Below are 13,676 nucleotides of genomic sequence, written 5' to 3'. Positions count from 1 at the left end.
CCTTGATGCTCTGTATCTATTTATCTGCACAGTCCCATTGACTGCAATGTTAGAACCACAGCTCTAGGATCCAGAGGTTACATTTCCCATATGCTGCCACTGTATGTCACCCTCACTCCATTCACTGCTCATCTGCAGAGAGTCTCTCTGTTGAAATGCAGGTGACACAGTTCTGCTAAAGTAACCTGGCCGCACAGTGCAGTGCTTTGGTTTTGAGTTATCTCATCCCTAAGGGCGGGATTGGAAGAAAAGAGGTCACTTTGTGGGGCTCTTTGCTGTGTGGCAGCAGCAGCAGCTTCTAGAACAGCAGCTAGTATTGTTAACAAAGTAGCATCCATCATGGTGAGATGTAATCATGTTACATTGGTTCCAGGATCTGTCTGCATGTCCATCTTCCTCGTGGGTATTTTGGTACAATGCCCATTCTGGAGACATGCTGTGATAACAGGTGCAAATAAAGCAGCATCTTCTGTTTGACTGAGGGTGAGGCCAGGAACTTCTAGGTTCTTCTTCCTATTCTAGCCACTGAGTAGATCTTTAAGGCAACTCAGTGCCTCAGTTTCTTCATCTGTAAAACCCTTATTACCTCAAAGGCTGTTGGGAGCTTGCCACTCCTGTTCCTACTGGAGTTATAGATGCTCGTCCATTAACTTCAATGGCAACAGGGGCAGACCTTTAACTATTTAACTTTTGATTGCTAGGCAGTATTCATTATGGCAATGACAATAGGGCTGGATTGGCTTGGTCATAGGCCAAGAAACAGAGCTACATGTAGAGGACAATCCAGACATGCACCTCCCCATCTAGATTCCCCTTTCTATCTCTATTCTCCCAAGTTTAGATTCTCATCCCAATATAAGGTCCATATCTGCCTGCTGTCCCATTGCAGCCAGACACCTGCCTTCTGCCTCTCCTCTCCTCACTGCAGAGAAGTCCCTTCTTCCTTCACTAATCTAGTGGCCCTGTGCTGCCACTAGTAGGTGGGCTGATACATTAGTGAAGGTGCCTGTCATTATTTTGCGTGTGCTCCCCAAGATACCCATCTCTTAAAATGTATGGTCCCCTATTACTGCCTTGCTGCAACTGCCTTCCCTTTAAAACATGCCCAGCATTCAGTTGCACACTGGATTTTTAGGTATATCAAGACATGCAACATAATCTACTGCCCTGCAGTGTGTTGGGTGCTGGCACCTCAAAGAGGAACCAACCACTGACCAAAGAGGCCAGGAGCAACTATTGGGGAAGCCACAAGTCTCCTCCAGACAATCTAGGGGGTTCCCAGTATCCTGGGTAGCCTAGTTTGGATGATTCTAAATGCAATTACTTGGGGAAGTGGTTTGTACTTTGGACTGTCTTGGATTAGCCAGAAGGGAAGGTGGATACTGCATATTTCTGCTTTGTCACTTCTGTGTGTGCGTGTGACAGAGAGAGAGAGAGAAAGAAAAAGAGCTGATTTGAAACAATTTAGAGGGAAAGGTCCAGGAACAGGGAAGGTGAAAAGATGATGATCTCTACCTGGAGGGTGAAATTTTATAACCTGACTGAAGCTGGAAGGGTTGGAAAGAGCCACTGGTGGGCGAAGCTGGGCAGGAGAATTTTTCTGACAAGAATATTGGTATAGGCACAAAAATAATGTGATTTCTATATGAGCTGTAAGAGGGAAAGACAGCAGAAGAGACAAACAAAGATCAGGAAAGAGAGAGGATACTGGAAAGAGAAGAGTGGAACAGAGGGGAGTGTCAAAGAGATGGAGAGAGTAAGGTATATAAGGGGCTAGGAAAAAAGAGTCACTAATTGTGGGTCAAGAGGAGGAGAGAGGGAACATGTGAAAGGAGAATTTGAATATTGGTGTCAAATGTCTGAAGAGCAGCATATCCGGCCTTAGAGAGACGATGCGTTGGGCTCTGCGATCAGAGTTTGCGGGGCAGGAAGATGCCAGAGCGGCTGTGGCTGCTTCTGACCCTCCTGCACTGTAAGGGGAGAACTGAGCGATAGTTCTCATTGCCATTTACCTGCCTTCTTTCTTTTGGACTCCTTTCCTCCCTCTTTTTCCATTCATCTCTGTGTCTCATTCACAGATGGGTGCTCTCAGACTCTCCACCAGACCCCCCCGCTTCATTTCTCTGCCTCCCCCTTAGGGTGACCAGATGTCCTGATTTTATAAGGGACAGTCCCGATTTTTGTGTCTTTTTCTTATATAGGCTTCTATTACCCCCCACCCCCTGTCCTGATTTTTCACACTTATTGTCTGGTGACCCTAGCCCCCCGGTTCTAAAGTCCAGCTGCACTGATACCTACCAGGCTACAGTTCAACCCTCTACATGTACTGGAACCAGCAGCCTCCCCAGGGAGGAGCCCTGCACATGCTCTTTCTCTACAGAGGCAAGGATGTGATTGATCACAGTTCGGAGAAACACTTTATAGCTGCCCGACCGACTCAGCAGAACTTCACGCTGAGCACAGACAGCCTCTTCCCCAACCACATGGGGCTCTATTACTGCACCTGGAGCTGCACACTGAGCCAAGCGGGTACAGCCCCTGGACAAAAACTGCCTCTCCCCACCCCTCCCCCACCTCGCCGTGAGAAGCTGAGCTGAGATCAGGTTTCACCCATTAGCTCATTCCCCTGCACTGTCCCCTCCCACAGACACTGTGAGTCACAAACCCAGTTTCTTCCTTCTTCTCTTGAAGGAGGAACTTCTGTGTCATGTTTCATAATTCATCATAGCTTTTTGCAATGGAAGAGAGGTCCTAGGCCACATCTGATGCAACCCCTTTCCAGATGCTGCAGGATTATTCCCTGTGATGTACTCGCCAGCCTAGGTATAAATGGAATTTCTTCTTCATGTGATGCTCGCTATGTGGATTCCAAATGTGGGTGTGCATGTACACCATGCCCTGGAGCTGGAACTGTTCATAGCAGTGTCCATTGACCTGCAAGTGCATCATGCATTGACTGCGTGGAATGTCTGAAATTTTAAGAGGCTGTGTGGCTCAACGCCGCTCTAGTTCCTTCTTACCGCCACATGGCCAGAGTCGGAATCTCTGTTCCTTGATGCTCTTAGCTCACTCAGAGAACTGTTCTTTGCCCATTGTCTGTACGTAGTTTTTTGTAGTTGGATATAGTTGTCCTATTAGTTCATAGATAGGTCTCCTTCACTGGACTTTTCCCCTTGTGGGGACTCCTGCACCGGCCCAGGAACTATGCCCAAGCAAGCTGGGTTCAAACACTGCTTTGTGCCCATGGTCATTCTCTGTGAGCAACAAGCACCAACATTGGCTTTACCACTAGGGCAAGCTCATAGTGCCACCCACTGCTCCATCTGCTGCTTCTTTCCAGCTTGGACTTGAGAGGCCAGGGAACTTCACCTCTGCAAGTTCCTTATGGAGGAGGCAATGCACCCACACATGCAACCAGATCCAAGGACAATGGATCTGATGGACTGGAGCTATGCACTGGCAGTGCACAGCTCTCTGAATCCTTCCCAGCTGGCACTGTCACAATCACCCAAAGACCCATCATGCTCAGAAGAATCACGGTCATGGGCATAAAGACAGGGACAGCCTCTAAATGCAGTGTTGCTTCCCCAAGCCATGCTTGTTCGGGTGAGAAGTCACACATCGATCTGGATGCTCCAGTGCAGAAGAAACCCTACTCAGGGACCATAAGTCAAAGCACCATTGGTCCCACCACCAACTACAGTGACTGGTCCACTGCCATCACCTCCATCTCCGTACACTTCACCAGGACCATCCGGACTTGCACATCTGGTCCAGCGTACACTGGGATGCCCTCTCCTTCCTGTCGCCCCAGTGACCACCTGCAATATCAGGTTCTACTTCACTGGATGACTCTGGACCTCAACCTACCTGTGGAAGATGTACTGGACCCCCGGAACCAGTTCCTGGACATACTACAACCCCCTGGGCCTTCCCACACTACCTTCCCTATTCATGAGGCCATTTTATAACTGGCCCAGATGGTCTGGCAACCCCTGGCCACTCGTGCCTCTACTCCCAAGCAGGCAGAACGTCGGTATTTTGTCCAATTCGAAAGGGTCAACTTTCTTTTTTCTCATCCACCGCCTAACTCTCTTGTGGTCCATGTGGCAACTCAACGCACCTGGCAGCAGCATTTTAAAAATACTCCCCCCAGTCATGGCACTAAGAAGCTAGACCTCCTGGGACCCAAGTTCTACACTGTGGGCCTCCAATTCCACATTGCCAGCTATCAGGCCATCCTGGTCAAGTGTGACTTCCTCTTGTACTCGAGGCTCACAGATTTCAAAACTTTCTTCCCTCTGAAGAAGCAGCAGGACTTCCAGCACCTTCTGGATGAAGGCAAGTTGGTCGCCAAGGTGGCTCTCCAGGCAGCAGTTGATGCTGCGTATACTGCGTCCCACTCTCTGGCCTCAGGAGTTGTCCTCCACCATGATTCCTGGCTGCAATCTAGTGGGTTTCCAAAGAAGATCCAGACTATGCTCAAGGACCTCCCCTTTGATAATAACAAACTGTTCAGCAACAAAACAGATGAGACCCTACACTCTCTTACCTTAAGGACTCCTGTGCCACCTTCCAGTCATTGGTATATATACCCCATCCCCAACCCACAGTCAGCAGAGTCATCCTTCCAAACCCACCCTCATGCCACCTATGAGCCATATCCTCAACATCCCCAAGAACTATCCTGGTGTTGTCAGCACTCACAGCTACCCCACTACTCCTCTCCCACTGCCCCTGATACTTCTGCTGTCCTGCAACGTTCCTCCAAATAGCCCTTTTGACTCCTTCTCCAAGACTCATGAACCTTCCTCCAACCCCGAGGCAACCACCCAGGTCACGTCTTCCTTTTTGCCCACAACTGGGGTGTGATTATCTCCAGTTGCTGACTGCTGGACATTATTCATCAGGGCTACATCATAGAATTCCTATCCTTTCCACCCTGTCAGCCTCCTTGGGAACCTTCAGGAGATCCCTCCCAATACCATCTTCTCCAAGAGGAAGCAGATGGCCCTCCTCCACATGGGTGCCATAGAATCTGTTCCACAATGCTACCATGGCCGTGGTTTCTACTCCCCTTACTTCCTTGTACTGAAGAAGAGAGGTGGTCTCCATCCCATTTTGGATCTTTGATTGCTGAACAAATTTATCTGCAGATTCTGCTTCCAGATGGTCACGCTCCCCATCGTCATCCAGTCACTTCCCCCTGGAGTCTGGTTCATGGCTCTAGATATGAAGGATGCATATTTCCATGTAGATGTCCACACTGCTCATCGCAAATTCTTCCACTTCATGGTGGGCCTTTCCCACTACCAACTCCAGGTCCTTCCCTTCAGGATTGCTACTGTCTCTTGCATATTTATGGAGGTTTTCAACATCATGACAGCCCACATGCATCACCTGGGTCACTCCGTGTTTCCCTACCTAGAAGACTGGTGTCCTAGTATTCTTTCCTTAATCTGAACCTTAGAGTCCAAAAATGAGGCACTAGCATGAAATCCTCTAAGCTTAATTACCAGCTTAGATCTGATACGCTGTAACCAATCAGGACTCTGAGTGCCCGATAAACTCTGGTCTTCCCAAAACCTTCCCTGGGGACCCCCAAGACCCAGACCCCCTGGATCTTTATACAAGGAAAGTAAACTCTTTCCCTCACTAGTGCCTCTCCTAGGCTTCCCCTCCCTGGCTTACCCTAGAAGATCACTGGGATTCAACTCCTTGAATCTTAAAACAGAGGTTTTCCACCTCACCCAGAGGCAATACAGATTCAAGCTCTGGATATCTAAAAACAAAGGGATTCCCCCTTTCCCCTCCCTTGTTTTCCCCTGTCTCCCACACTTACCTGGTAAGTACAGACTCAATTCCCTTGAGCCTCAACTAGGGAAAAAATCAAACAGGTCTTAAAAAGCAAAACTTGTTAATAAAGAAAGAAAAAAAGTAAAAGTTATCTCTGTAATCTAGATGGTAAATATTACAGGGTCTTTCAGCTTATAGACAATGGAGAAAAGCCTTCTCCAACAGAAATACAATTTAAAATACTGTCAGCCAAATACACATTAAAACTCTACCAGCCAGATACACAGTTGCAAATACAAAAACAATCAAAAGACTATAACCGCCTTTTTACTCAATACTCAATATTCCTAATATATAAGAGACTGTAGCAGGGCGATTGGCAGAAACCTGGTTTCACGTCTAGTCCCTTCCAGGACTCAGAGAGAACAAAGCAAACCCCAAAACCCACAAACAAAGGCGTCCCTCCACCGAGATTTGGAAGTATCTTGTTTCCTGATTGGTCCTCTGGTCAGGTGTTGCAGGTCACTGTTTGTTAACCCTTTATAGGTGAAAGAGACATTAACCCACATGCATCACCTGGGTCACTCCATGTTTCTCTACCTAGAAGACTGATTCCTTGTGGCACCAACCTGAGCCCCCCTTCTCACCACCATATGGACCCTACACACCCTCTTCGATATCTTGGGGATCTGTATCAATGAAAAAAAATCAGTCCTTGCCCCTATTTGCACGTTTGCTTTCATAGGGGCTTGCCTGGACTCTGTCGCAGCCTGAGCCTTTCTTCTCCCAGACTGTTTCACCATTCTCATTGCACAGCTTCATTGTCATCCATGAACCCGAGTCTGTCAGTGCCTCTCCCTTCTCGGCCATATGGCGGCCTGTACCTCTGTCATGCCATATGCCCAGCTCCATATGCGTTACCTACAACTTTGGTTCCACTTCATCTATGATCCTCAGTCAGACAGCCTCAGCAAACCAATCTGCTCCCTTCCTCTGTTCTCACCTTCCTCACTTGGTGGTGTAACCTGTCTGTGGTCTTAGCTGGCGTGCTGCTCATGCTCCATACCACTCTTCCCACAGATGCCTAGCTCATCTGCTGGGGTGCTCATTTGGATGGTCCCACCACTCGGGGCCTCTGGTCCCCCAGAAAGGCGCAGATGAACATCAATATCCTGGAGCTCCATGCTGTCCGCCTTGCCTGCTGAGTTGTCCGACCCAGGGCCAGCTCTGGCTTTTTTGCCGCCTCAAGCAAAAAAATAAAAGGTGGGGGGGTGTCATAAACAGATAGCTAAGGGTTAATGTTTCTTTTACCTGTAAAGGGTTAACAAAGAGAACCAAACACCTGAGCAGAGGACCAATCAGGAAACCGGATTTTTCAAAGCTGAGGGAGGGAATGTTTTGTGTCTGTGTCTTTTCTCTGGCTCTCAGCTATGAGAGGGGATCTTTTCTATCTTCCATCTTCGAGCTTCTAATCTTCAAGTTCAGGTTGTGAGTACCAAGGTAGACAAAACAATCAAGGCTGTTATTGGGTTTTTTGTATTTACATGTTTGTAGTTGCTGAATGTTTTATGTGTCATTCCTTTTTGCATAAGGCTGTATGTATTCATATTTTCTTTTAAGCAACTTGCCTGGTATAATTGTACCTTAATACAGAAGATATTTTTATGTTTTTTTCTTCTCTTTTATTAAGCTTTCTTTTTTAAGAACTTGTTTGGAGTTTTTTTTTCTCTCTGGTAGGCTATAAGAAGGGGAGGAAATTCTCTTTGTGTTGATACTACGGAGGGTGAAACCTCGGCCAGCACCAGGGGATTTGTAGTGGGGGAGAGAGACAAGGGGGAAAGAAAGAGCGATTTAGAATCTCTTTCTTTTTGTTTCCTTGTATTTGGTTGTCTCTTTGTGGAAGAAGAGGACATGCTTCTTAGTATTGTGATGATAAAAGATGGTTGCGATCAGTCTTCAGGTTAGCAGGAGGAGGAAATCTGTGGTGGGAGAGAAGGTGGGGGGTGGGGTTAATGGTTATTTCCCTTTGGAGTGAGACTTCAGGGCATCTGAGTCTTGTGGTTTCCCAGGGAGGTTTGGGGAGACCACAAGTGAGCGCAAAGCACTGGAAGATTTTGGCTGGTGCAGCGGGTATTCGGATCTAAGCTGGGTACTTAAGCTTAGAGGTGCATGCTAGCTTCTCAGATTGATGAACGTAACGGTTCGAAATCTGCGTAGGAGCTACGGAAAAGGGAGGCGTCCGGTGCGCGCAAAGCAGGGGAAAAAAAAAAAACATTAGCTTAGGACCAGGGGCAAGTGCCGGGGTGGGAGGGGACACAAAACCAATAAATGGCACAGGCCGCGAGGCAGCAAAGCAAGCGGACAAAAAATAATTAATTAAACGCGAGGCCGCGAGCGGCAAAACAGTGTGGAAAAAACCAAAACAAAACAAAAAACGGCGCAGCTGGAGCAGCAAGAGTGGTGGGGGGAAACCGGTGTGGCTGGCAAAACAGGAGAAAAAAAACACTCTACAGGGCGACGGAGCCAGGGTGCACGCGGACTCCCTGTTGCGCAGAGTGTTGCGCGCTGGGGAGGGGAAGGGGAGAGAGAGGAAGTGGGGAGAAGAGGCAGAGAAGGGAACAGCCAGGCTTTAGCAGGAGGAGTCATCTCATGACCCGACTGCCACGCTGACCTCAGGAGGGCTCTGGGCTGCTCGGTCGGCTGGGACGGGAAGGACTGTGGCTGCACTGTGCCGAAGTGTGCTGGCACCCCGGCGGACGATGTGGCCTCCAGTATCGAATGGGATGGATCAAGCCCTTGGCTGCCAAGCAGGGGAATTAGAAATCTCCCAAACAAGCCTTGCGGAGCACAAAGCTCTTCCTCCCCGGCCCTTCTCTCCCTTACCGCGTGACTGGTGAGGTTGGAGACAGCTTGGGGAATTAGCTCAAATTGGAAGAGCATGGTGTGACGTATTGATATAAACTTGGGACCATATAGAATGCGGGTTGTAACCAAGGTTTCTGTAGTGGCACCAATCTTATTGTTAAAGGGGGTCAATAAGGTGTTCTAAGACGGGTTATGGTTATGATTTGCTTCTGTATGTCTTGTATCATTTTTGTAGCCTGAAGTTATGAATATTGGCTGTCTATACTGTCTGTATTTTAATTTGGTGCTTGCAGTGCTGGGTGACACCCCAGACAAGCTCGGTGGTCAGCTCTGCTTAGCCTGCTTGAGGCCCATTAAGGACCATACCTACACAATTGACCCACTGAGGAAGGAGGCGAATACGCCTTGTGACTCAGCAAGGTATGCAGAAAACTGGCCCATGTGACTGCAAACTCCATTTTTTGCTGTAACTTTCCATAGTGGAACAAAGGAGGTCTTACAACTGGAAAGTCTATGTAAGGCAAAGCCTCATCTCCAATTTTGTCTTCAATCTGCTTCTTACCCTCTAAGGACTGCTGGAAAGCTGAGGTCTACACAAGGGGACTGATGACCCATCCCAGCGGGAGATTGTACTCCAGAGACTTATTTGAACCTGCAGTTTACTTCATCACTCCTACCAGCCTGAACTAAGGACTTTGCCATTACTGTATGTATTGTTCCATTTAACCAATTCTAGCTCTCACCTCAATTTTTTCCTTTTATGAATAATCCTTTAGATTTTAGATTCTAAAGGTTGGCAAACAGCGTGATTTTGTGGGTAAGATTCTGAGGCGTATATTGGACCTGGGTCTGGGGCTTGCGTCCTTGGATCGAAGAGGAACGTTTTCGTTTATGGGGTGTTGGTTTCATAACCATTCATCCCCAGGACGTGTGGGACTGGTTGGTGATACTGGAGACTGGAGTGTTCTAACGAATTTCTTGTGCTGACTGTGCCAGTTAGCCAGTGGGCGTGAAACTTGAAGTCTTTTGTCTGGTGGTTTGGTTTGCCTATAGAGCTGGATTTAAAACCCATACTTGGGCTGTGACTGCCCCTGTTTGAGCAATTGGACTCTGATTTTGGCACTCTCAGCTGGTGGTCCCGCCAAAAACCACATTGTCACCAACACGGGGAAAAGTCGCCAGCTCCTATAGACACATTTCTTCCAGGCCCTGCTTCTGCTCTAACGGGGGAGGGCCCTTTCTTGCTTGAGCTCTCACTGGGCCCATACCTTTCCTCCTCCTCCCCTCCCTCCCCAGACCTGCTAGTCATACGCAAGCTGATTGGCCGGGAGGGAGGCCAACTCAAAATACAGAAGACTCACAGCCAGGGGTCCATGAGGAATGAGGAGATGGGCGGGAGGAGAAGCGCCTAGTTCGAGCTGGTGGCGGGTGATACCAGCTCAGCTGAGACCGTAGAGACCACGGCAAGCCTCCTGATCTCAGCAGCCATGGCAGCGTGGAGCAGAGCAGAGTCAGAGCACGCCGAGAGCTTGGAGAGAGCCGAAGGGGGGAAGGGCTGCTGGTTGGTCTGGAAGAGTGAGTCGGTGGGTGTCTATCTGGCGGAGCAGGGTGGTTTTGGTGGTATGCTGGGCCAGGGGCCGGGGAGCCTGCTAGAGTTTGCTGAGTGGGCCTGCTCCTGGCTATTGCTTGGCTTAGAGGAAAGTTGGTGAAGATAAGAGCGGCCCTTCCTGGCCGAGACCATTGGTCCATCTAGGCCAGGAGGACGTCTTCTGACAGCAGCCCATGCCAGGTGCTTAAAAGAGCAATGCGCCAGAGCAGGCAATCATTCAAGTGATCCATCCCTGCGTTTGTGTCTTCCGACGTTTGGTGCTCGTTTCAAGGCGGCTAACTCTCACCCAGAGCACTCCGGGGAGGAGCGTTGTGTTTTGTGCGGGCGCCTGGCTGGGAACTCGGACCCCCTTCCCAGCCCGGGTAGGCCCCCTGCCCCCCATCTCAGGCTGTGTTCTGCTTCAGGCCACAGAGCCTGCCTTTTTTGCCCGGTTGCCTGAGAGTAGGCCGCTGCTGGGAAGCGAGCTCAGCGGCTCAGAGCGCTCGCATTCTGCGCGAGAGGTAGGGGGGGGCGATGCCCGCACTCCCACAGCCTGTCGACTAAGGCTCCTGACCTCCTCGCTCGACCGGCTGCCTGAAAAGGGCCTTGGGCCAAGGAGGAGAAGGCTGAGCCTGGCCGCCTGCCTTCCAGCCTCCTAGGAGAAGGCTTCAGCTAGCTGCCGCCGCCCGCGCCCCGCCCGCAAAGACGAAGCGCAGGCCTGCCGGCTCGCCCCATTGCCCGCAGGGGGTATGACCTGATGGCCGAATTCTTGCCGGCCGCCAGCTCCACCCAAATGGAGCCGAGACCGGATCCCGCTCCCAGCCCGAGCCACAGACGATGGCTTAATACTCGGCACCAACCTAGGCCAGAGGCTTCACGCCGCTGTGCGCAGGGTGACCTTTGGCACTTCCCTGGACCCATCCTCCCACCGCCCACAGCCACACCCCCAAGCCCACACTCAGAACACCAAGCAGCGGCAGGACCGCTCCGACCAGGGCACCACCGCTCTAAGTCAGCTTCACTCGCTTTCTCTTACCCCTTTCCTCCCAAATTATGCCCGCCTCACGGTAGCCGCCTGGGACACAGGGAAGACGCAGGCACCGCACTCGACTAGCGGAAGCCAAACGCCCAGACCAGAGTTGAGCACAGCTCTTGGGGCACTGGAGGAAACCATGCAGACGCACTGACGGAGCTAAGCTTCACCTCCAAGGGCCCTACCTGTGCAGAAAGCCAACTTGCTTGTGAAAAAGACTCCTCTTTCGGCTCACCTTCCAACCTTTCAAATGCCTCCACACACTGAAACACCCACACGCTCCTAACGCTCCCAGGCCAAAAAAAAGAAAGGAAAGGAGTTCTAAATGGCCGCCCTGCCAGAATTCTACAGCTCCGCAAGTGAAACCCCTGGGAGGGACATTCCACACAAAAGGGGAACGGAAAGCTGCCCAAACTGAGATGTGTGGAAAGCTACAGCCCCATCGCTACTCCTCCTCTGCACACTTCTTGCAACAGCTGATGAACGTCAGGTGCTTTCGCATCAAGCCCACACCAGGGGAACCCCTGAGAAGCTTCCCGTGGCTTGCCTACTTCAGCTGGTCAGAGGGTGGCACTCCTGGAGGCAAGATGCTGCAGAGGAGCCCCTGGCTGGCTGTGGGCCTCGGAGGACGGCTTTTGATTTTTCGGCCTGACCGCTACGGGCAGCGAGGCCAAAAGTCCGACGGCCGGCTCTCCCACCACAGCTCGTCAGGAGCCCTTAGTCGACAGCTGGGGAATGCGGGCATCGCCCCCACTACCTCTCGCGCGCAATGCGAGCGCTCTGCCGCTTGAGCTCCTTCCCCACAGCTGGCCTGACTCTCAGGCACCGGGCAAAAAAGGCAAGGGCTCTGTGGCCTGAAGCAGAACACAGCCTGAGATGGGGGCGGGGCGGGGCCTACCCGGAGCTGGGAAGGGGTCCGAGTCCCAGCCAGGCGCCTCGGCACAAACACCAACGCTCCCTCCCCGGAGTGCGTCTGGGTGAGAGTTAGCCCTGAAACGAGCACCAAACTTCGGAAGACAACAAACGCAGGGATGGATCACTTGATGATTGCCTGCTCGTGCCATTGCCTCTGAAGCACCTGGCATGGGCTGCTGTCAGAAGACGTCATCCTGGCCTAGATGGACCAATGGTCTCGGCCAGGAGGGCCGCTCTTATCTTCACCACTTTCCTCTAACCAAGCAAAGCCAGGAGCAGGCCCAGCTCAGCAACTCTAGCAGGCCCCCCGGCCCCTGGCCCAGCATACACCAAAACCACCTGCCTCCGCCAGGATAGACACCCACCGACTCACTCTTCCAGACCAACGCAGCCCTTCCCCGCTTCGGCTCTCTCCAAGCTCTCGGCGTGCTCTGCTCTGCTCTCTCTGCTCCACGGCTGCCATGCTGCCTGAGATCAGGAGGCTGCGTGGTCTCACGGTCTCAGCTGAGCTGGTATCACCGCCACCCCGCCCATCTCCTCATTCCCTTCATGGACCCCTGCCATGTGAGTCATTCTGTATTTGAGTGGCTCTCCCTCCCGGCCAATCAGCTTGGCGTAGACTAGCAGGCGAGGAGAGGAGGAGAAGGGATGGTGCTCCAGTGAGAGCTCCGCAAGAAAGGCCCAGCTCCCCCATTAGAGCAGAGCAGGCTGGAGAATGTGTCTATGGAGCTGGCGACTTTTCCCATGCTCTTCCATTTGAGCTCACTTCCCCAAGCTGTCTCCAGCCTCCCAGTCAGCGCAAGGAGAGAAGGGCCGGGAGGAAGAGCTTTGTGCTCCGCAAGGGCTGGCTTTTGGGAGGCCAAGCGGGAGAGGCATGCAGGAGCTCAGCCGGCTGACTGTCCATGGCTTCGAAAGAAGAAGGTGCCTCGCTGCTGTGGAGAATGCGGGCATTGATCCCGCTGCCTCTCGCATGCGAAGCGAGCGCTCTACCACTTGAGCTAATTCCCCTGCCTTAGCAGCAAGGGCTTGATCCATCCATTCGATAACGCAGCAACATCATTCCCGTGCCAGCCAGTGACTCCTTCCGAAAGGTCAGGCAAGCAAGGGCTTCCCGTAGGCCGGCTAGCTCAGCTGGTTAGAGCGTGGTGCTAATAACGCCAAGGTCATGGGTTCAAGCCCTGCTGGCCATTCCGTGGGGGGTGGTTGCGGTTGGCTTCTGCTCTTTTGCCTGACTGCTAGGGCTGGCAGAGGCCAAAACCCGGGGGGCTGGGAGAAGGCTAAGGGACGGGCCTGGGCAGGACGCCGCTCCGGACACTCCTTTCCTCCTCGCTCGACCGGCTGCCTGAAAGGGCCTTGGGCCCAAGGAGGAGAAGGCTGAGCCTGGCCGCCTGCCTTCCAGCCTCCTAGGAGACGAGGCTTCAGCTAGCTGCCCGCCCGCCCGCCAAAGACAAAAGCGCAGCCTGCCGGCTCGCCCCATTG

At 51.7% G+C, this 13,676-nt stretch overlaps 2 non-coding genes across 2 annotated transcripts; one reads left to right on the top strand and one right to left on the bottom strand.

Annotated features, from left to right (window-relative positions):
• Positions 1-13,132: 13,132 nt before the first annotated feature.
• Positions 13,133-13,205, bottom strand: TRNAA-CGC (transfer RNA alanine (anticodon CGC)). Its single transcript has one exon. It is a non-coding gene; the product is annotated as a tRNA-Ala (tRNA).
• A 108-nt stretch (positions 13,206-13,313) lies between these two features.
• Positions 13,314-13,385, top strand: TRNAI-AAU (transfer RNA isoleucine (anticodon AAU)). The gene has a single exon. It is a non-coding gene; the product is annotated as a tRNA-Ile (tRNA).
• Positions 13,386-13,676: the final 291 nt, after the last annotated feature.

The sequence above is a fragment of the Chelonoidis abingdonii genome, chromosome 1 (genome assembly GCF_003597395.2).
Source record: "Chelonoidis abingdonii isolate Lonesome George chromosome 1, CheloAbing_2.0, whole genome shotgun sequence".
Classification (NCBI taxonomy): domain Eukaryota; kingdom Metazoa; phylum Chordata; order Testudines; family Testudinidae; genus Chelonoidis; species Chelonoidis abingdonii.
This window is presented reverse-complemented; position numbering and strand designations above follow the sequence as displayed.